Consider the following 23,708-nt stretch of genomic DNA (forward strand, 5'->3'; position numbering starts at 1 on the left):
ACTTACATACTAGTCGGGGGACAGATCTTAAAATAAATTACAGATAGGAGAAGTGACAGAGTAGAAGGATATGGACATGAGTGCTGTGGGTGGTCAAGCATTTTGGTCTTTTCAATTTATTCCTGAGCTTTTAAAACTACCTGAACAGTTCCTTTTTTAAATCGGATATTTTTACTCTTTCAAAGAAAAGGAATACTGTTTATGCCTCGTCTCTACACTCCGCAAAGTAAATGGTGGAGGACATCACCGCTACTTTGCTTTAACAACATGATTATCATGTGACATCCGTGTCCAAACTGCTATTCCTGTCATAAAATTAATCCAACTGTGAATGTTTTTATTGTACTTTTCTAAACACTGGAAGCCACATCTTCAGACAACAAAATTACTTCAGTTGAACTGTTGGGCATATGTACATTCATTAACAATTCCAAACAGATTATTTTGTAAATATGTGTGCTTAGTTGAGCATATGAATTAGGATGTGATTTTTTTTTGAATGGTATTATGCTCTTTGACTCGTGAAAGTAGGGATGATATATATATTTGGTTGATTACTGTTAACTAACGGTACCTAGGAAATCCCTGGATTAGTGAATTGCTGAAAATAACAATAATGATCGTATTTATTAAGCATTTACCATGTGCCATGCACATGGGCTAATGAAAGCTAATCATGTAATAATAATAATAATAATAATAATAATAATAATAATAATAATAACATTGTCAACTCTGTGACTGTGGAAAAGTCACTTCACTTCTCCTTGCCTAAATTACCTCATCTGTAAAATGGGGATGAAGACTGTGAGCCCCACTTGGGACAACCTGATGACCCTGTATCTCCCCCAGTGCTTAGAACAGTGATCGCCACATAGTAAGCGCTTAACAAATACCAACATTATTATTATTATTATTATTATTATCATTATTTAAGCATTTACTATGTGCCAGGCACTAGACTGAGTGCTGGGGTGGATACAAGCAAATTGAGCTGGACACAGTCCCTGTCCCATGTGGGGCTCACTGTCTCCATTCCCATTTTACAGATGAGGTAACTGAGGTACAGAGAAGTGAACCGATTGGCCCAAGGTCACAGAGCGGATAAGTGGAAGAGCCGACATTAGAACCCATGACCTTTTGACTCCTGAGCCCTCACTCCATCCACTACGTCATGCTGCTTCTTGACACAGTCCCCCCTCACCACACCACCATCCACACACACCCCCACACCCCTATACACGCACAGGGCTTAAATTTTAAGGGAGATGGAGAACAGCTATTAATTCCCCATTTTACAGATGAGAAAACTAAAGCACAGATAATTTAAGGAATCAATCCCATGCGTAGCATGCTCACTGTGTACTGGGCACTGTACAAAGCACTTGGGAGAGCCAGTAACATTTTTATAGCAAGTACCATGATTATTTTTGTTATTATTAGAAGACAAGCTCAGGGATGAAGGAATGCTCATAAGTGATGGAGCAGGGAGTCGCACAGGCAACAGTTGGCTGGGCCTGTCGGGGGGCGACGGGCAGGTGGAGTTTGAGATGTGGGGCGGGGGATCCGTGGGAGTTAGTTGGTGGGGTAGCATGCTGGGGCTAGTCTTTGGGGTTTTCATTCGTTCAATCGATCGTATTCATTGAGCGCTTACTGTGTGCAGAGCACTGTATTAAGGGTTTGGAAAGTACAATTCAACAACGAATAGAGATAATCCCTACCCAACGATGGGCTCACAGTCTAGAAGTGGGGGAGAAATGAAGACCACTGATGAGGGGAGGGGAGGGGACGGGGGGAGGGGATCCTGGGATCCTGGAAAAGAATTTTAATGTCTGCAGCACCTAGAACTGGAACTGGAGACCCTAGTTTTCAGTAACTAGTGCAGAGAGACCATAGGAAACAGTTCCTGGTATGGGGTGACTCGGGCTTCCGGTCCCTGGTCCCGCATGTAGACATCTTACTCACTAGATTTTTTTTTTTTCATTTAATAGTATTTAATAATGTTGGTATTTGTTAAGCGCTTACTATGTGCAGAGCACTGTTCTAAGCACTGGGGTAGACGTAGGGGAATCAGGTTGTCCCACATGGGGCTCACAGTCTTAATCCCTATTTTACAGATGAGGTAACTGAGGCCCAGAGTTGTGACTTGCCCACAGTCACTCAGTGATAAGTGGCCGAGCTGGGATCCGAACTCATGACCTCTGACTCCAAAGCCTGTGCTCTTTCCACTGAGCCACGGTGCTTCTCTATTTATTGAGCGCTTACTATGTGCAGAGCACTGTACTAAGTGCTTGGAATGTACAATTCAGCAACAGATAGAGACAGTCCCTGCCCACTGACGGGCTTACAGTCTAATCGGGGGAGACAGACAAAAACAATAGCAATAAATAGAATCAAGGGGATGTACATCTCATTAACAAAATAAATAGGGTAATAAAAACATATACAAATGAGCAGACGATATACAAATGAGCAGACGATATACTAATGAGCGGACGACATGGGTTCTAATCCCAGATCTGCCACTTGCCTGCTGTGTGACCTTGGGTGTGTCATTTAACTTCTCAGTTATCTCTTCTGTAAAATGGGGACTGAGACCGTGAGCCCCATGTGGGACAAGGACTGTGACCATCTGATTTGCTTGAATCCCCTTCCCCAGCATGTAGTATAGTGCCTGGAACACAGAAAGCACTTAAAAAATGCCACAATTATTATAAGTAGTAGTAATATTTTTATACTTGATTGGTTACTCCTATCTGTAATTCATTTTAATGTCTGTCTTCCAATCAATCAATCAATCAATGGAATTATTGAGCATGTATTATGTGCAGAGCACTGTACTAAGCACTTGTGAGAGTACAGTACGACAGCATTAGCAGACAGGTTCCCTACCCATAATGAGCTTTCGGTCTAGTCAACACCAGTTAGCAAACTCTTTGAGAGCAGGGATTATGTCTCTTATCCTTATTTTACTGTCCGAAACTTGAAAAGCAGCGTGGCTTAGTGGAAAGAGCACGGGCTTGGGTGTCAGAGGACATGGGTTCTAATCCCGACTCTACCGCGTGTCTTCTGTGTGACTTTGGGCAAGCCACTTAACGTCTCTGTGCCTCAGTTACATCATCTGTAAAATAGGGATTAAGACTGTAAGACCCAAGTGGAACAACCTGATTACATTGTATCTACCCCAGTGCGGGGAACTGTGATTGACACCAAGTAAGTGCTTAACACATACTATAATTATTGTTATTATTATTCACTCCTTCTTAAGTGTTCTATATGCAGTAGGTGATCAATAAATACGATTAATTGACCAGTGAGGACTCAGTCTCCTGAGAGTGAAGGGGGGCTTTAGGGTTTGGGGTTTGAAATTTTCGATTCTTCCATGAAACCCTCGGTCTTTGAATATCGCCCTCTTCATTTGCTAAAGGCAAGGTGATTCCACAGTCTCTTTAACTCTTCTAAACTTCTGTGTCTGTCTTACGCAGACATCAGACACGTGGACTGCAGGGTTCATTAGACTGAAAGCTCCTTGAGAGTGAGGATTGTGTCCACCAACTCTTTTGTAGTCTCTCAAGCATTTAGTACACTACTCTGCTCAGTATGAGTGCTCAGTAAATACCAGTGGTCGTTTGGAAATACATAACCTTAGTACAGTGCAGCGTGGCTCAGCGGAAAGAGCATGGGCTTGGGAGTCAGAGGTCATGGGTTTGAATTCCGGCTCTGCCACTTGTCAGCTGTGTGACTGTGGGCAAGTCACTTAACTTCTCTGTGCCTCAGCTACCTCATCTGCAAAATGGGGATGAAGACTGTGTGAGTCTCACGTGGGACAACCTGATGACCCTGTATCTACCCCAGCGCTTAGAACAGTGCTCGGCACATAGTAAGCACTTAACAAATACCAACATCATTATTATCATTATTACAGTGCTCTACACATTATAGTGACAGTGTTCATCTTCTGAATGATATGCTTGTGTCCATTAAGAAAGGGCAACCTAGAATATAAGAATTTAACAACCACTGTCGATAGATTCTCTTGATTCTGGGGGTTGAGTTCCAGGGTTCAGATTCTAGCGTGACTTATTGGCAAGAGCACAGGCTAGGGAATCAGAGAGAATGGGTTCTAATCTCAGCTCTGCCACTTATCAGCTGTGTGACTTTCGGCAAGTCGCTTAACTTCTCTGGGCCTCGGTTACCTCATCTGTAAAATGGGGATGAAGACGGTCAGCCCCACGTGGAACAACCTGATTACCCTGTATCTACCCTAGCACTTAGAACAGTGCTTGGCACATAATAAGTGCTTAACAAAAACCATCATTATTATTAATAGCATTGGACCTGGAGATGAGAGCTGAGGAATCAGACCAGCTGTTCCATAGTCTGAGGAGAGCAACAGAGGTTTGATCTTCCTTTTTTTTTTGCTTACTGTTGCCATTCATTGAGCCCTGCTGTGTGATTATCACTCCCCCGTCATCCAGAAGTAAATCTCTCGATTGTGGTGGAAGGAGAAAACATTTTGAGATGAGTCTGATGCAGTAGGAAGGAAGAAGAATTTTTTTACCTGCCAGAACAGTGCTCTTCAACAAAACCTTATCCCCATCTGGCACAAAAGAGAGAGAGAGGGGTGGATTGACTTCTGAGGAATGAGGCTGAACTTGCTATTGGCGACTTGTTAATGATTGGCTTCCCCTCGCCTGGCTCACATCAACTGAGAAGTGGCTGTTTCAGGTGTTTCCTTTCTCCACTCAGGTAACCTTTGAATCACACTCCTTATTCTCATTTGCTTTCATATTTTAATTTGTTTCCCCATGCAGGTGTTTGCACAAGGGACATTGAACTGTTTTATTTGACTTTCATACTTGAGTAATACGGAAAGCATTTTTGCATTTGCAAATGCGATTAAGCTTCCCCTGCTATTGGGAGGAAATAGGCTGTTCTTGTGAAGGGGGAAAACCAGTTTTTTTCTTGTGTTGCTGCTTGGTTTCATTCATTCCATCGAATTTATTGAGCGCTTGCTATGTGCAGAGCACTTGGTTTCCTTATTGTAGTTGTCTGACAAGCCTTTTAAATTGTAGATTTTTTATTTTATTTTTCAATCTGCATCACTAAGTTGCTGCTACTCTTACTTAGATTGGAATATAAAGTATTTTGACTCAGCGACACTTAGATGTTAGATTGTCTACATCATTTCATGCTAGGTACGGTCAAATGGCTTTTCTTATCTATTAGCATATTTTACATATTTATTATCCAAACTTAAGAGTCTATCTGGTTTAAAGTAAAAAAAAAAAAAAAAAGAGTAAGAGTTGCCAAATATTTGTTTCAGATGCAGTTAACTTTTATGTCTTCTCCTAAAGGTATTCTCTGATCAAATTATCAACCAATCACTGGTATTTTATTGAGCCCTTACTGTGTGCAGAACATTATACTAAACACTGAGAGCACAATCCAACAGAAACCAACTCTGTTATATTGTACTCTCCCAATTGCTAAGTACAGTGCTCTGCACACGGTAAGTGTGTAATAAATACAACTGAGTTAGTATTCACATTTCCTACCCACAGTGTGGTTATAGTCTAGAGGGAGTGATCGACAGTAATATAAATAAGTGAATTATGGTTATGTCCATATATGCTGTGGGACATTTGTTGTGAATACCAAGTGCTTAATAACAGATAATACCGCTGGATTTTCTTTCATAATTAGATTGCATAAAGATATGAGCCCTGCATCCTGAGTTACCTAAGTCTAAGCAAGGTCAGCATTTTCTTGGCAAATACAGGCACACTAAACGTTGCATATAAACACAAGTTAGGTTTACAGTTGGGTCTCGGTTGGGGCTCCCACGTTAGCTTCACCAGGTAGCTAATAATAATAATGATAATCCATTAGACTGTAAGCCTGTCGATTAGACTGTAAGGCCCTCAAAGGGCAGGGACTGTCTCTATCTGTTACCGATTTGTACATTCCAAGCACTTAGTACAGTGCTCTGCACATAGTAAGTGCTCAGTAAATACTATTGAATGGTCATGGCATTTGTTAAGTGCTTACTATGTGTCAGGCACTGTTCTACGCGCTGGGGTGGTTGCAAGCAAAATCCAGAAGAGAACTAGGTGTCCTCGTGAAGTGGCTGTTTATCCTACTCGGTAAGTGTGCGGGGCCGTCTTATTTTTGTTTCGATCAGGTTTAAGCTCTCTCCCCCTCTAGACTGTAAACTCATTATGTGCAGGGAAGGTGTCGGTTAATTCTGCCGTATCGTACTCTCCCAAGGACTTAGTACAGTGCTCTACACGTAGTAAGTGCTCAATATATTATCGATTGCTTGATTGATAGATTTAGGCAGGCTGATCGAAGTGACTAAAAGTAAATACGTCCAATGCAGCTTCACGTAGGCTTCCATGAAAGCATAAGTTTAGAGTCCCCCTACACAAGCAGGATCGCAAACTATCCTTCTTTAAAGGTAAAAGCAGATCCTTGCTAAATGCAGATGGTCACTTAATTCAGTTAAAATGCATGCGTAGGATTCCAGTTAACATCAGGTAATGCTCTTGGCTAAGACATTTAAATAACAGATCAGATGATCATCAGAAAAATCGCCCATTTACCAGGAAGGTATGAGATTAAATCCATTCTTTAGAAATTTTAAATGGGAAGATTCAGATCTCAGCTCTGAATTGATTTCTGTTTATGGTCTGAGTTATACTGATAAGTGAATTTGAAGTGTCCCAGTGCAGTTTTAGTGAGAGATTCTTTAGGTTGGTCAGAAGGTTGGGGGATTTAGACTTATCTGTTGAATACAATACTTTACATCTCCCTATCCTTTTTATCTGTATAAGGCCATACTTACTCAACCTCTCTTTCACAAGGAGTTACTCAAGACCCACTCTGTCTACCTTGTGTGCCAAATCATGGTGTTCTGATCCTATTTCATTTTAAGCTTAATTCAAGTAGGTGAAGGTACAGTAAGAGAAAAGTTGAAATCAGGGTACTTTTGGTAAACATCTGCACGTAAAACCCATGGAAATATGACAGATTATGGAACCACAACACTTTTACTAAGGTGTGGTAGAAACAGAGATTTCTCTGTTTATTTCAGAGAATCATGCACGATATTAAAAGTTGATCAGAAAAGCTGAGCAAGCGATGGTGACATTTATTCGGGATAAACCTATTAATCCATCAATCCTCTAGATTGTAGTTCCTTTTAGGGCAGGGAACGTGTCGACCATCTCTCTTTTACTTTGCTCACCCAAGTGCGTAATATAGTACTCTGAACATAGTGCTCACTCGGTCAATACCCTTCATTGATTAATTTCTCCTGCCTGTAATTTATTTTCGTGTCTGTCTCCCTCACGAGATTGTAAACCTCTAGGAGGCAGGGGACAATTCTACTAACCCTATTGTACTCTGTCAAGTGCATAGTACAGTGCTCAGCACAGAGTAAGTGTGTAATACCAGTGATTGATGGATTGAGTGATTGACTGGTAGCTTCAGGATCTTAGGGACTTAATAATAATAATAATAATAATAATAAAGGTGTTTGTTAAGCGCTTATTATATGCCAAGCACTTTTCTAAGTGCTGGGGTAGGTACAAGGTAATCAGGTTGTCCCACATGGGACTCACCAGTGTTAATCCCCATTTTACAGATGAGGTAGCTGAGGCACAGAGAAGTTAAGTGACTTGCCCTAAGTCACAAAGCTGATGGGTGGCAGAGCCCTGGGACATCATCCTGAGACTGTCTGAACCCTGTTAAAATTCAGGTTTTCTCTCTAAAAGCAGACATAATTGCACCTCTTTATAATCTTCAGATTATATGTTTGTAAAATGATTACTCGCAGATCCAAAAGATGAATAACCAGGGCGTAAAAAACCAGTGACATAAGTGAGATCAGTGTAAAGTTCTGTAATTTTGAGAATACATTTAAGCAGCCTTGCTGAATCAAGTGCCAACTCAGGAAAAAAAGCAAATCTCTAAAAATAGGTGAAATAGCACCAGATGTCAATAGGTTGATGATGTTGGCTAGCAGTTGTCACTCGAAAAAAAACTCATTTGACCATAGACTGTAAAGATTGTAGAGCCAGTAAAATGGCCATGCAAATTGAAGCGGCTCATGAAATTTAACAAATACCAGGATATATTCAAACAGCCGCAAGGCCAGAAACTGGATGAGGAATTTAAGGAGAAGAAATCAGTCATTCAAATCAAGCAATGAATACGTTTTATCATACACTTATTCTGTTCAGAGCCCTGCAGTAAGAGCCTGAGAAAGTACAACAGAATTAGAGAAGGCACCATCCCAGCCCTCAAGGAGCTTAAAATCCACTGGGTGGTGCCGACCTTAAAATAAATTACAGGGAGGGGAACACCTCAGTATGTGAATGTGTACCTACATGCCATGGGGAGAGGAGGTGGGGTGAGTTCTTAAGTGCTTAGGGAATATGATCCTAAATACTAGGTGATGCAGGAAGAGGGAAATTAGGGTGGGGAGATGAGAAATTAGTCAGGGAAGACCTGAAGGAGATGTGTCTTTGGTAGGGATTTGATGATGAGGCGAGCAGTGGTCTGTCAGATAATAATAATAATAATAATAATAATGATAATTGTGGTATTTGGTAAGCACTTACTAGATGTCAGACACATTACTAAGTACTGGGGATGGTGGGATGGGATACAAGAAAAGCAGGTTGGAAACATTCCCTGTACCACACTGGGCTCACTGCCTTAATCCTTATTTTAAAACTGAGGAAACTGAGGCCCAGAGAAGTGAAGCCAGTTGCCCAAAGCCACACAGCAGACAAGTGGCGTAGACAGGTTTAGAACCAATGATCTTGTGACTCCCGGATCCCAGTGCTTAGAACAGTGTTTGACACATAGTAAGTGCTAAACAAGTACCATTATTATTATTATTGTTTTGCTGCTTCCCGTGTGAAGGCAAGGGAGTTCCAATCACAAGCGAGGTCCTGAGCAAACATTGCTGATTGCTAATGAGAAAATTGACAATAAGACTCAAGGAATAGGATGGATGAAGGGAAGTGTGCAAACTGGAATTTGGTAGAAGAGAAATAAGGATAAGTATGGAGGAGAGCTGATCGTGTGTCATAAAACCAGTGGTCAGGAGTTTCTGTATAATGAGGAGAGGAATGGGCAGTGGTGGGAGGATTATCACGTACCAAATGCTATTTTACAAAACTGAATCAGGACTCAGAGTGAAATATGAACTGGAGAGGAAGAGTCTGGAGGCGAGCAGGTCTGTGGGGAGTCAGGTACACTATAGTCGAGTGGGGTTATGACAAGCTTTTGGACAACCACGATGCTGATTTAGATGGAGCGGAATGGCCAGATTCTAAAGACGCTGAAAAAGAAAGAACTCTCACTATGATAATAAATGTGGTATTTTTTTAAGCACTTACTATGTGCCAAATATTGTACTAAGTACTGGGATAGAAAAGAGATAAACAGTTCAGGCACAGTTCCCGTCCCTCTCGGGGATCACAGTCTAAGTAGGAAGGAAAACAGGTTTTACATCTCCGTAATTCAGATGAGAAAACTGAGGTCCAGAGAAGTTAGGTGATTTTCTCAAGGTCACAAAGCAGCCCTGTGGTGGAGTCATGATTAGAACTCAGGTACTCTAACTCCGAGGCCGGCGCTCTTTCCACTGGGTCACACTGCCTACTGACAATCTTGAGGTGATGATGATGGTGGTATTTGTTAAGCGCTTACTATGTGCCAAGCACTGTTCTAAGCGCCAGGGGATACACGGTGATCAGGTTGTCCTACATGGGGCTCACAGTCTTCATCCCCATTTTACAGATGAGGGAACTGAGGCACAGAGAAGTGAAGTGACTTGCCCAAAGTCACACAGCCGACAAGTGGCGGAGCCGGGATTAGAACCCATGACCTCTGACTCCCAAGCCCGGGCTCCTTCCACTGAGCCACGCTGCTTCTCTTTGAGATCAAAGGAGAACGATCAGTCAAGCTAGTGCCCCGATAATAATGGTGTTAAGTCGTGAGGATATTTGTTAAGCACCTACTATGTGCCAAGCACTCTTCCAACTTGGGGCTCACAGTCTTAATCTCCATTTTACAGATGAGGTAACACCGACAAGATAAGTGCAGCATGGCCTAGTTCAACAAACAGGGTTTTGGGAGTCAGAAGGTCATGGGTTCTAATCTTGGCTCCGCCACTTGCCTGCTGTGTGACCTTGGGCAAGTCACTTAACAGCTTTCTGCATCAGTTACCACATATGTAAAATGGGGTTTGAGTCTGCGAGCCCCACGTGGAGCAAGGGACTGTGTCCAACCTGATTTGCTTGTATGCACCCCAGCACTGAGTACAGGGCTTGGCGCATAGTAAGTGCTTAACAAATACCACAGTTATTATCAATATTTCTATTAAGTGACTTGTCCAACGTCACTTGGCTAGAAGCAGTGTGGCTTAGTGGAAAGAGCACGGGCTTGGGAGTCTGAGGTTGTGGGTTCTAATCCCAGCTCTGCCACTTATCAACTGTGTGACTCTGGGCAAGTCACTTCACTTCTCTGTGCCTCAGGTACCTCATCTGTAAAATGGGGATGAAGATTGTGAGCCTCACGTGGGACAAACTGGTTACCCTGTATCTACCCCGGTGCTTAGAACAGTGCGCTGCACATAGTAAACGCTTAACAAACACCAGCATTATTACCCAACGGACAATTTGCAAGCTTGACAAATGGAGGGACGGTGGTGCTGTCAACAGTCATGGGAAGGTTGGAGAGAAGAGGAGGAGTTTGGGTTTTTGAACATGTTGAACTTGAACTGAGGGTGGGGCATCCAAGTAGAGATATCCTCTAGGCAGAAAGAAATGCAAAACTAAAATTAAAGAGAAAGGTCGAGTTGGTGTGTGAGTCAACCTGGAAGCAGCGTGGCTCACTGGAAAGAGCCCGGGCTTTGGAGTCAGAGGTCTACACGCAGATCTACATCTCCGCCCCTGTCCTCTCCCCCTCCCTTCAGGCTCGCATCTCCTCCCGCCTCCGGGACGTCTCCACCTGGATGTCGGCCCGCCACCTAAAACTCAACATGAGCGAGACCGAGCTCCTCATCTTCCCTCCCGAACCCGGTCCTCTCCCAGACTTCTCTATCACCTTGGATGGCACGACCGTCCTTCCCGTCTCTCGGGCCCGCGATCTCGGTGTCATCCTCGACTCGTCTCTCTCGTTCACCCCACGCTTCCTATCGGTTACCGAGAACTGCCGGTTTCACCTCTACGATATCGCCAAGATCCGCCCTTTCCTCTCCACCCAAACGGCTACCTTACTGCTACGGGCTCTCGTTGTATCCCAGCTAGACTACTGTGTCAGCCTTCTCTCTGACCTCCCTTCCTCCTCTCTCGCCCCGCTCCGGTCTATTCTTCACTCCGCCGCCCGGCTCATCTTCCCGCCGAAACGATCTGGGCCTGTCACTCCCCTTCTTAAACAACTCCAGTGGTTGCCCATCGACCTCCGCTCCAAACATAAACTCCTCACTCTAGGCTCCGAGGCTCTCCGTCACCTCGCCCCTTCCTACCTCTCCTCCCTTCTCTCTTTCTACCGCCCACCCCGCACGCTCCGCTCCTCCGCCGCCCACCTCCTCGCCGTCCCTCGGTCTCGCCCGTCCCGCCGTCGACCCCCGGGTCACGTCCTCCCGCGGTCCCGGAACGCCCTCCCTCCTCACCTCCGCCAAACTGATTCTCTTCCCCTCTTCGAAACCCTACTTAAAACTCACCTCCTCCAAGAGGCCTTCCCAGACTGAGCTCCTCTTCTCCCTCTACTCCCTCTGCCACCCCCCCTTTACCTCTCCGCAGCTAAACCCTCTTTTTCCCCTTTTCCCTCTGCTTCTCCACCTCTCCCTCCCCATCCCCACAGCACCGTACTCGTCCGCTCAATTGTATATATTTCCGTTACCCTATTTATTTTGTTAATGAATTGTACATCGCCTCAATTCTATTTAGTCGCCATTGTTTTTACGAGACGTTCTTCCCCTCGACTCTATTTATCGCCATCGTCCTCGTCTGTCCGTCTCCCCCGACTAGACCGTAAGCCCGTCAAACGGCAGGGACCGTCTCTATCTGTCGCCAACTTGTTCATTCCAAGCGCTTAGTACAGTGCTCTGCACATAGTAAGCGCTCAATAAATACTATTGAATGAATGAATGAAAGGTCATGGGTTCGAACCCTGGCTCTGCCACTTGGCGGCTGTGTGGCAAGTCACTTAACTTCTCGGTGCCTCAGTTACCTCCTCTGTAAAATGGGGATTAAGACTGTGAGCCCCACGTGGGGCAACCTGATTCCTCTGTGTCTACCCCAGCGCTTAGAACAGTGCTGTGCACATAGTAAGCGCTTAACAAATACGAACATTATTATTATTATTATTAAGTAGAGGTAGAGGAAGAAATGAGAGAGGCTCCGCCGCTTCTCCGCTGTGTGACCTTGGGCAAGTTATTGCACTTCTCTGGGCCTCAGCTACCTCATCTGTAAAATGGAGATTAGACTGTGAGCCCCACGTGAGATAGGGACTGTGTCCAGTCTGATTCGCTTGTGCACACCGCAGCGCTTAGTATGGTGCCTGACACATAGTAAGTGCTTAACAAGTAACACAATTCTTCTTCTTATTGTGGGCTATACAAGGGAGCAAATTGCTGACACTCCAGTTGTTGAGAAGCAACGTGGTGTAGTGGTTGGAGCACTGCAAGTCATAAGGAGCCGGGTTCTAATCCCATTCATTCATTCAATAGTATTTATTGAGCGCTTACTATGTGCAGAGCACTGTACTAAGCGCTTGGAATGTACAAATCGGACTCCACCGTGTCTGCTGTGTGACTTTGGGGAAGTCACTTCACTTCTTTATGCCTCAGTTACCTTATCTATAAAATGGGGATTAAAACTATCAGCCCCATGTGGGACAGGGACTGTGACCAACCTACCTGACTAATATTTAGAACAGTGCTTGGCACATAATAAGTGCTTAACAAGTACCACAATTATTAGTGATTATGATTCCCACCCTGAACCCCTCCTTTCATTCATTCATTTAATGGTATTTACTGAGCGCTTACTGTGTGCAGAGCACTGTACTAAGCGCTTAGAATGTACAAATCGGTAACAGAGAAAATCCCTGCCCTTTGATGGGCTTACGGTCTGACTGGGGGAGACGGACAGACAAGAACAGTGGCAATAAATAGAATTGAGGGGAAGAACAGCTCATTAAAACAGTAGCAAATAAATAGAATCAGGGTGATGTACATCTCATTAACAAAATGAATAGGGTAATGAGGAGCAGCGTGGCTCAGTGTAAAGAGCACAGGCTTTGGAGTCAGAGGTCATGAGTTTGAATCCCAGCTCTGTCACTTGTCAGCTGTGTGACTGTGGGCAAGTCACTTAACTTCTCTGTGCCTCAGTTGCCTCATCTGTAAAATGGGGATGAAGACTGTGAGCCCCACGTGGGACAACCTGATTCCCCTGTGTCTACCCCAGCGCTTAGAACAGTGCTCTGCACATAGTAAGCGCTTAAAAAATACCAAAATTATTATTCACCTATAGTTATACAGTTATACTCCTTTCACCAGATCAATCCTGGGCACCTGATTCCCTGGTCCAGTATCTCCCCAAACGTGGTTCAGGGAGGGGCGATTTAAGGAGGTAGTTCTTCTTCCCCACATCACAAAATGCAAACTTGCCAGGAATCGTCAGATTGCTTTTATCAACAATGCAGAGAGAGAGAAACTGGGAAATCCCTACCGGGGCCCTGCTCCTCATGGGAAGGGGAAGAATCGAGAATCGGTGACTACTACAAAGTGTCATCCTAGAAGACTGTAAAATTTGGCCTCCCTTAAAGCTGGTAGGAGCTATAATTGTGTTTTCTCGCCCTGAGCACTGAAATGTTTTACAACGCTTGCAAGTCTGAACCAGAAAGTTAATGCCTCGGTTACTTAACACGACAAAGATGATGCAATGGAAAAAGTCGCCGCAAAATTCAGTGTTCTCATTTAAATGCTCTTCTAATTTTAGCTTTTGCATGGTATTCATTAACACTCTACATACCAAACACAATGGGTTATTTTTGCTACATGGGGTGGTTTAGTCTTAATGCCTTCATTTTCGAGATGGAGAAAATCAGATCGTAGCTTAGGGGAAAGAACATGGAATCAGGAGACTTTGATTCTAATGGCCGAATCTTTCACTGACCTGTAACGTGTGTGACCTTGGGCAAGTCTGATTACCTCCCGGGGCCTTGCTCTCCCTGCGTCTTAGATCGAAAGTCCCATACGTGACCGGCACGGTACCCATTATGAATACTTGTAAAGTATTCTAGTGGATCTCTTGCCCACTGAACTGTCAGCTCCTTAAGGACAGGTATTCTGTCTACCAAGTCTATGATATTCTCCCAAGTACTCTATATAGTGCTCTGCACACAGTAAATGTGTGCATTTACTGTGCACACAAGCCTCCTCCAAGAGGCCTTCCCAGACTGAGCTCCCCTTTTCCCTCTGCTCCCTCTGCTCCCCCTCTACGCCCCCTTCACCTCCCCTCAGCTAAGCCCTCTTTTCCCCCCTTTCCCTCTGCTCCTCCCCCTCTCCCTTCCCCTCCCCTCAGCACTGTACTCGTCCACTCAACTGTATATATTTTCATTACCCTATTTATTTTGTTAATGAGATGTACATCACCTCGATTCTCTTTATTTGCTATTGTTTTAATGAGATGTTCATCCCCTCGATTCTAGTTATTGCTATTGTTTTTGTCTGTCCGTCTCCACCGATTAGACTGCAAGCCCGTCAAAGGGCAGGGACTGTCTCTATCTGTTACCGATCTGTACATTCCAAGTGCTTAGTACAGTGCTCTGCACATAGTAAGCGCTCAATAAATGCTATTGAATGAATGAATGAATGAATGAAATGCTCAACAAATACTACTGATTGATGGATTGATCAGCTCTACCTATCCCAAGGCTTAAAAAGTACTTTGATACTTAAGAAGCACTTAATCAACACCCGATTAGTACTAATACAAAGATCAGACAAATGAAATTAATTTCCACGGTCACACAAGGCTTCACGGGCATTAAAGCATATCACATCTGAAGACTATCTTACTAATTACATTTATCTACTCTGCAAGAAAGGTAATGAACTACTGAAGGAGTAAGTCCTTTAAATACAGAGAATTCATTTGGTACCTTGAAGATCACATAAGACGTGACTTCTGATACTGAATTGCCTTTATCTCTGTCAGAGGGAAGCTTTTAATTCCATGCATCGTGGTCATAATGATAGTGAGGAGGATGATGATAGTAATAACTGTGGTATTCTTCAGCGCTTACTGCGTGCCAGGCACTATACTAAGCACTGGGTGGATATAAGCAAATTTGGGTCGCACGCAGTCCATGTAGGGCCCGCATTCTTGATCCCCATTTTACAGATAAGGAAACTGAGGCACTGAGAAGGTGAAGTGACTTGCCCAAAGTCATACAGCAGATACGCGGCGGGGCTGGGATTGGCACCCGGGTCCTTCTGACGCCCAGACCCGTGCTCGATTCACTAGGCCGTGCTGTTTCTAAAGCAGATACAGTACGTCAAAAGACATGATTTGAAAATGAGGCCCTGCTAAGACTGCACCATTTGGGGTACGTGGGATTATGAAGGCAAAAATCAAGATTGAGTCATTGATATCAAGTATCTATGACATCTTTATTTGAAAATCTAGCGTTGTGGTTCTTATCATTTCTTTACTGTAACTACATGGTGTTATAGGCTATCACATTTAGGGACACTGAATATCTTGTAAGACATGGTGAAGCAGAAAGAGCATGTGCAGTGTGGCTCAGTGGAAGGAGCCCGGGCTTGGGAGTCATAGGTCATAGGTTCGAATCCTGGCTCTGTCATTTGTCAGCTGTGTGACTGTGGGCAAGTCACTTCACTTCTCTGTGCCTCAGTTACCTCCTCTGTAAAATGGGGATTAACTGTGAGCCTCACTTGGGACAACCTGATTACCCTGTACCTATCCGAGCTTAGAACAGTGCTCTGCACATAGTAAGCGCTTAACACATACTAACATTATTATTATTCCTATTATTATTATGTGCCTGGGAGTCAGAGGTCATGGGTTCTAATCCTGGCTCTGCCACATGTGTGCTGTGTGGCCTTGAGCTAGTTACTTAACTTCTTTGTGCCTCAGTTACCTCATCTGCAAAATGGGGATCAAGATTGTGAGCCCCATGAGGGACATGGATTGTGTCCAACCTGATTAACTTGTATCTACCCCAGCACTTAGAAGAGTGTTGGGCATGCAGTAAGCGCTTCACAAATACCACACATTACATTTTTAAAAATCTTGCAAGAACTACACAACAAACTAGAATATACAGTAGGTTTTGCTATTCTGATACAAATAATCAAAGGAAGAATAGAAGTAGTAGGGGTATGTTTTAAGTGTTGAATTACCTATTAAGAGCCCGGCTTGGAAGTCCGAGGTCATTGGTTCGGATCCCGGCTCTGCCATTTGTCAGCTGTGTGACTGTGGACAGGTCACTTAACCTCTCTGTGCCTCAGTTACCTCATCTGTATAATGGGGATTAACTGTGAGCCTCACGTGGGACAACCTGATTGCCCTGTATTTCCCCCAGCGCTTAGAACAGTGTTCTGCACATAGTAAACGCTTAACAAATACCAACATTATCGTTATTATTAAGAAGCAGCGTGACGTACTGGATGCGGTCCTGGCCTGGGAGTCAGAAGGTCATGGGTTCTACTCCCAGCTCTGCCACTTGTTTGCTAGTTGAACTTGGGCAAATCTTTTAACTTCTCTGAGCCTCAGTTACTTCATCTGTAAAATAGGGATGGAGTCTGTGAGCCCCAGGGGGACAGGGACTGTGTCCAAACCGATTTGCTTGTATCCACCCCAGCACATAACAAATACCGTGACTATTATTATTACTATTACTATTATTAAGTGCCTTTGGGCAACACACTGTACTCATCACTTTAAAAAAAATAAAAGCACATGAGAAAAAATTAACCACTGGACCCTGCCCTTCTGGGTTTATAATCTAAGAAAGAGAAGAAGGAGGTAAGGCCGATGACAGACATAAAATGAGATGATATCATCAGAAATTCAAAACTACATTAAAGAGCGTTGACCTTAAGAGTTGACAGCAATATCGGGGGACTAGCAGAGTCAAGCTTTCTAAACTAGGTTTCAAACATTTTACCTAAGTATGGCAGAAGAAAGTTAGTCTCATTTTGCTTGTCTTAGCAGATTTAAGTTCTACTTATTCTGGGTGCCCCTGTTCAAAGTGAGTACACAGTTCAGGTGGGCGAAAAAACTGTAAATAGTTAAGGTTTTCTAGATATCGAATAAATGCAGTATTGTGATTAGTTTTGTGTAAACTAAATCCTGTTGATTCTGTCTTTACTACATTGCTAAAATCTGCCCTTTCATCCCCAACCAAACTGCTACTATGCTGATCCAAGCACTTATCCTGCTTTGACTACTGCATCAGCCTTCTCACCGACCTCCCGGCCTCCTGTCTCTCTTCACTCCAGTCCTTACTTCGACCTGCCTCCCGAATCATTTTTTAATGAAAAAGGCTCAGTTCACATCTTCCCAGTCATCAAGAACCTCCAGCGGTTGCCCACGCACCTCCGCATCAGATATAAACGCCTTGCCATCTGCTTTAAAGCACTCGATCGGGTCAATCCCTCCTACCTTATCTTGCTGATTTCCTACTGTTACCCAGTCAGCACACTTCACTTCTCCAACGCCAATTTATTTATTGTACCTCAGTCTTTATCTCACTGCCGGTCATCTGCCCAACTCCTCCCACTGGCCTGAAACTCTCTCCCCCTTCATGTACGACAGACCACCGCTCTCCCCACCTTCCAAACCTTACCGAAATCACATCTCCTCCAAGGGGCCTTGCCTGACTAAACTCCCGTTTCCTCTACTCCCTCTCCCTTCTGCATCGCCTATGCACTAAGATCTGTACGCTTTAAGCACTCGTTATTCACCCCTCCCTCAGCCCCGCGGCACTAATGTGTTCGTCGACAATTTATTTTAATGTCTCTGCCCCCCCCGCCCCCAGATCCTAAGGCCCTTGTGGGCAGGGAAAATGTCTACCAACTCTTTTGCATTGTACTCCCCCAAGCACTTAATTGTAGTGCTCTGAACACGGTAGACACTTAATAAATACTACTGATGGATTAATGAGATCAAACACATACAGTAGGATTCCTTTGGCACTTGCCCCCACCTCTAAAGAGAACAAAACAAAAACCAAACAAAAACCAACCGTTTAAAAAGTCAGTGCTTCGTGGCTCGGTGGAAAGTGCACGGGCTTGGGAGTCAGAGGTCACGGGTTCGAATCCCTGCTCTGCCACTGTGGGCAAGTCGCTTAACTTCTCTGCGCCTCAGTTACCTCATCTGTATAATGGAGAATAAGACTGTGAGCCTCACGAGGGACAACCTGATTACCCTGTATCTACCCCAGTTCTTAGAACAGTGCTCTGCACATAGTAAGCGCTTAAAAAATACCAACGTTATCATTATTATTATTAAATATGTTCTGCACATAGTAAGCACTCAGTAAATACTATTGAATGAATGAATGAACAGAGATTGGAAGAACTCAAATTGCCATTGAAAACATCCAAATTTCCTTGCTGTCTCATGGTTTGTTTTTTTTTGTTTTTTTTTGTCCAAGGGAGAATAATTTATGGTAGCTTCATTCAGTTTCTGTATTGTTGCTAATAGTTTTATGGCACATTATCTGTCCACGAATGCGAAAATAGCAGGCCAAGTGATGTTCATATCGGACAATTATGTCTCCACTGATAATCTGTGCAGTCAAATGAAAATGTTTATGACTTTACAATAAACTGACCTTCAGAAGAAATTGTGAAGAAATCTATCCCCGAAGCTTACTGGGTTTAGTGTATCCAGTTGTCACTTGGGATAAACATGACTCATGACTTCTTGCTACGGAACTGATTAAACTTCGGTCCCGAAGCTGACAGCAAAGTCATTGCCCAGATTGATGTTCACGGTGTCCTACTTTCAATAGCCTCAGCTCCTGATTTATTAAGCTTCAAGAGAATATGATTTACCTAACATCTTGTCTAAGGATTTTGGGGGGCCTTTTCACTAACTGGAAGCCTATATTCATTCAATCTTATTTAATGAGCGCTCACTGTGTGCAATGCACAGAACTAAGCGCTTGGGAGAGTGAAATTTAGCAATAAAGGGCTAAACGAGCTTTCAGTCTTCTCCATAATTTGATCGTTAGCTCCTTGAGGGCTGGGAGTGTGTCTTCTATTGGACTTTCTCAAGTGGTTAGTAATAATAATGTCGGTATTTGTTAAGCGCTTACTATGTGCAGAGCACTGTTCTAAGCGCTGGGGGAGATACAGGGTAATCAGGTTGTCCCACGTGAGACTCACAGTCTTCATCCCCGTTTTAGAGATGAGGGAACTGGGTTAGTACAGAGCACTGCACAAAAAAACGCCACTGATCTCTATCTCACATTGCATTTGATTTCATGTAGCTCTTAGTAGCTGGTCGATGAGTAACCAAACCCTCCAGATTTCCCGTGAGTTCACAAAACAGTATGTTTTATAGGATTTTCCGTATTTTCAAACATGTCTTTCCCCCTGTTTCTAAAGACCTAGAATAGTTGCATTGCTTGAATTGATACTTTGGGTTCTGTGTGTTTATTCTATTAAGCTATCCTGAAATCTTCTCAACTTCAAAAATTGTTCTAAAAGTGATCACGACATAGTTTTCATTTTTGTTCTGCCCTAGTCGTGTACTAAGAACCGTTGGAAAAAGCCTACAGATAATCAGGCGCAGTCCTGGCCCAAAGGACTCACATCGAGAAGCAGCGTGGCTCAGTGGAAAGAGCCTGGACTTCGGAGTCAGAGGTCATGAGTTCGACTCCCGGCTCTGCCACTTGTCAGCTGTCTGACTGTGGGCAAGCCACTTCACTTCTCTGTGCCTCAGTTACCTCATCTGTAAAATGGGAATTAACTGTGAGCCTCACGTGGGACAACCTGATTACCCTGTATCTCCCCCATTGCTTAGAACAGTGCTCTGCACATAGTAAGTGCTTAACAAATAGCAACATTATTATTATTATTATTATTTGTACATCAAAGGCACTCCATTCATGTTTTTGAGGGGAGTGATTCTAATGAGGAACTGCCAGGGACTACTAAATGTATTGGCCCAATGATATGCGGCTAAGTGAATAGAGCATGGGCCTACGAGTCCTGTGTTCTAATCCTGACTGTGTCACGTGTCTGTTGTGAGACCGTGGGCCAGTCGCTTCACTTCTCTGGGCCTCAGTTCCCTCAACTGTGAAATAGGGATTTAAATCCTACTTGGGACAGGGACTGTGGCCAACCTGATTAAAATCCCAGCGCTTAGAACAGTGCTCGACATAGCGTAAGCGTTTATCAAATACCAACATTATGAAGTACCAAATTTTGGCCTTCCTTCTTGTGTGCTTAGTGCTAAGAGTGTTACCAAGTTATGACATCAGACACAGTCCCTTTTCCCCCAAGGGACTCACAGTCTATCTTAATGTCATTTTACCAATGAGGAGATAGGGGCAATACTGGTCTAGTAGAAATCCATCAATGGTATTTACTGAGCGTTGTGTGCAGGACATTGTACTAAGCACTTGGGAGGATACAACGCAACATAGTTGGTAGTATAATTTGCTCAAGATTTTATTTTCAGTGAGAGAAAGCACAGACTAGTGAAAAAGACAGAGGACTTGGAGTCAGGACATCTGAGTTCCAATCCTGGCTCTGGCAGGTTCCTGTTGTATTACCTTGGGCCAGTCACTTAACATGTCCTACTAACTCTCTTAAACTGTCCTCTCCCAAGCGCTTAGTACAGGACTCTGCACAGAGTATACCCTCAGTAAATATAATTGGTCGAGTGACTGATTATCTCTGCGTCTGTTTCCTCATCTGCAAAATGGGGATTCATAATAATAATGATAATAATGATAATAGTAATTATTATGGTATTTGTTAAGCGCTTACTATGTGCCAAGCACTGTTCTAAGCGCTGGGGTAGATACAAGGTAAGCAGGTTGTCCCACTTGGGGCTCACAGTCTTGATCCCCATTTTACAGATGAGGAGATGGAGGCATAGAGAAGTTAAGTGCCTTGTCCAACGTCACACAGCAGATGAGTGACGGGGCAGGGATTAGAACCCGCGACCTTTGACTCCCAAGCCCGGGCTCTTTCCGCTGAGCCACACTGCTTCTCCTCTCCCTTCCCCTTAAGATTAAGTCCCTGTGGGACAGGAACTGTATCTCATCTGATTGCATTATAACTACCTCAGCACTAAATACAGTGCTTAGCACATGATAAGTGGCTAACAGAAGAACATAATTATGAGTTGCTGAGGCCCAGAAAGTTTCAAGCACGTCCTAGAAGAAAGAGCACGGGCCTGGGAGTCAGAGGACCTGAGTTCTAATCCTAGTTCTTCCACTTGCCTTGGAAATATCACTTCTCTTCTTTGTGCCTCAATTTCCTGATCTGTAAAATGGAGATTCTGTTCCCCCTCTTACTTAGGCTGTGAGCACCGGGTTGTTATCCTGTATTCACCCCGATGTTTTGTTCAGTGCTTGGTATATAGTAAATGGTTAACAGATATCATTATTATTGTTATTATTATTAGTCAAGTGACTTACCCAAGGTCTCACCCAACAGACCAGTGGTGGAGCTGAGCCGTAACCTTTTGATTAATTGATCCTTTCGGTTAATAGATAAATTGATCGGTGGTATTGAGAGCCTTTGACTCTCGGGCCCGTGAGGCTCTGCTGATGCCCGTTAAATATATTAACTTGAACTAAAAAGAATACTGCCTAAAGAGCATAAAATGCTTCACATTACTCTTGACATGCAGGAGGAAAGTGAAGCACCGTGAAGGAATGAGCTCCCGGCTCCTGTAGTTGCTAGCCGGCAGGAGAGGAAGGAGGAGCGGCCAGGATACTGGGTTCCAGTCCTGGTGGCTTTTCGTACTGGCTTTCTCATTCCGGCAGTGAGCGACTCGACTGTGGAGGCCACTGGAATCACTGAGGTGTTTTTCCTTCTTCCTAGAATGGGAGTCCCACCGGAGGCAGAGCGTGTGTCCGTCCTCGTTGTCTAACTTCTACGTCAGAGCTTAGTATAGTGCTTGGAACGGAGTAAGCACTTCAAAGAAAAAATGTGTATTTGTTAAGCCCTTACTATGTGCCAGGCCCTGTGCTAAGCACTGGGGGAGATACATGACAATCAGGTTGGACACAGTCCCTGCCCCACTTTTGGGTATATAGTCGTAATCCTCATTTTACCACATGTGGGAACTGAGGCCCAGAGAAGTGAAGTGACTTGCCCTAGGTCACACAACAGGCAAGTGGCAGAATCAGAATTAGAATTCAGGTCCTTCGGACTCCCAATCTCGTGGCCACGTTGCTTCTCGCTTTACACATACTGATCGAGGAAGCAATTAATCGGTGGTATATTATTGAGTAGCGACTGTGTGCTGAGCACTGTACCTAGCACTTAGGAGAGCGCATGGCATATGGATTCTAATCCCAGCCCTGCCACTTGTCTGCTTTGTGACCTTGTGCAAGTCACTTCACTTCTCTGGGCCTCAGTTACTCATCTGTAAAGTAGGGATTGAGACTATGTGAGCCCCACATGAGACAGGGATGGGTCCAACTCGATTTGCTCGTATTCACCCCAGTGCTTTGTACAGTGCCTGGCACATAGTAAGCGCTTAACAAATATCATAATTATCATTATTACAATGCAACACAGTTGAGAGAGCGGTTCCCTACCCATAAAGAGACTTGTCTGCTTTGTGACCCTGGGCAAGTCATTCACTGTGAGAAGCAGCGTGGCTCAGTGGAAAGAGCCCGGGCTTGGGAGTCAGAGGTCGTGGGTTCGTATCCCGACTCTGCCGCTTATCAGCTGTGTGACTGTGGGCAAGCCAGTTAACTTCTCTGTGCCTCAGTTACCTCATCTGTAAAATGGGGGTTAAGACTGTGAGCCCCACGAGGGACAACCTGATTACCTTGTATCTACCCAGCGCTTAGTACAGTGCTTGGCACATAGGAAGCGCTTACCAGATACCAACAATATTAACTCCCCTGTGCCTCAGACACCTCATCTATAGAGAATAAGACTGTAAGCCCCATGTAAGAGTTGGACTGTTTCCAACCTCATTAGCGTATATCTACCCCAGTGCTCACTTCTCAGGGTCGCACCAAGGCGAATTTCCAGTCCTCCACCAGTCACAGCTACGGGAGGGAGAGTCAAGCGGAGGCATATCCATTCCATTCCTAGCTTGACAGTGGCTAGTGAGAGTCAAAATTTCCCCGTGCTGGGCAGCAGCGGCGTGGGAGAGAGTCGAGGGCAGACACTCGAGTTTACTGCCCGGAAAGTAAACCACTTCGGGATCTTTACCAAGAAGACTCTGTGGAACCATTACCAGAATGATTGGAATATGGAAGTAGGGTGTTCTGGGAGAGATGTGTCTATTGGGTCGTGATGGGTCAGACACGACTCGGCAGCATAAGACAGACCCCAGTGCTTAGTCCAGTGCCTGGCACAAGGCCAGTGCTTAACAATTACCAGGAAAAAATGCACAAAAGTAACTTGTCTATAGGGGTTAAACTACACTAGTGGCTTCAGTTGGATTTCC

At 44.2% G+C, this 23,708-nt stretch overlaps 1 protein-coding gene across 7 annotated transcripts in view; it reads left to right on the forward strand.

Moving 5' to 3' along the window:
- The window catches only part of SLC16A7 (solute carrier family 16 member 7), a 238,141-nt gene that overhangs the window by 101,999 nt on the left and 112,434 nt on the right, over window positions 1-23,708 (forward strand). The gene's annotated exons all lie outside the window — the stretch shown is intronic.

The sequence above is a fragment of the Ornithorhynchus anatinus genome, chromosome 2, assembly GCF_004115215.2.
Source record: "Ornithorhynchus anatinus isolate Pmale09 chromosome 2, mOrnAna1.pri.v4, whole genome shotgun sequence".
Taxonomy (NCBI): domain Eukaryota; kingdom Metazoa; phylum Chordata; class Mammalia; order Monotremata; family Ornithorhynchidae; genus Ornithorhynchus; species Ornithorhynchus anatinus.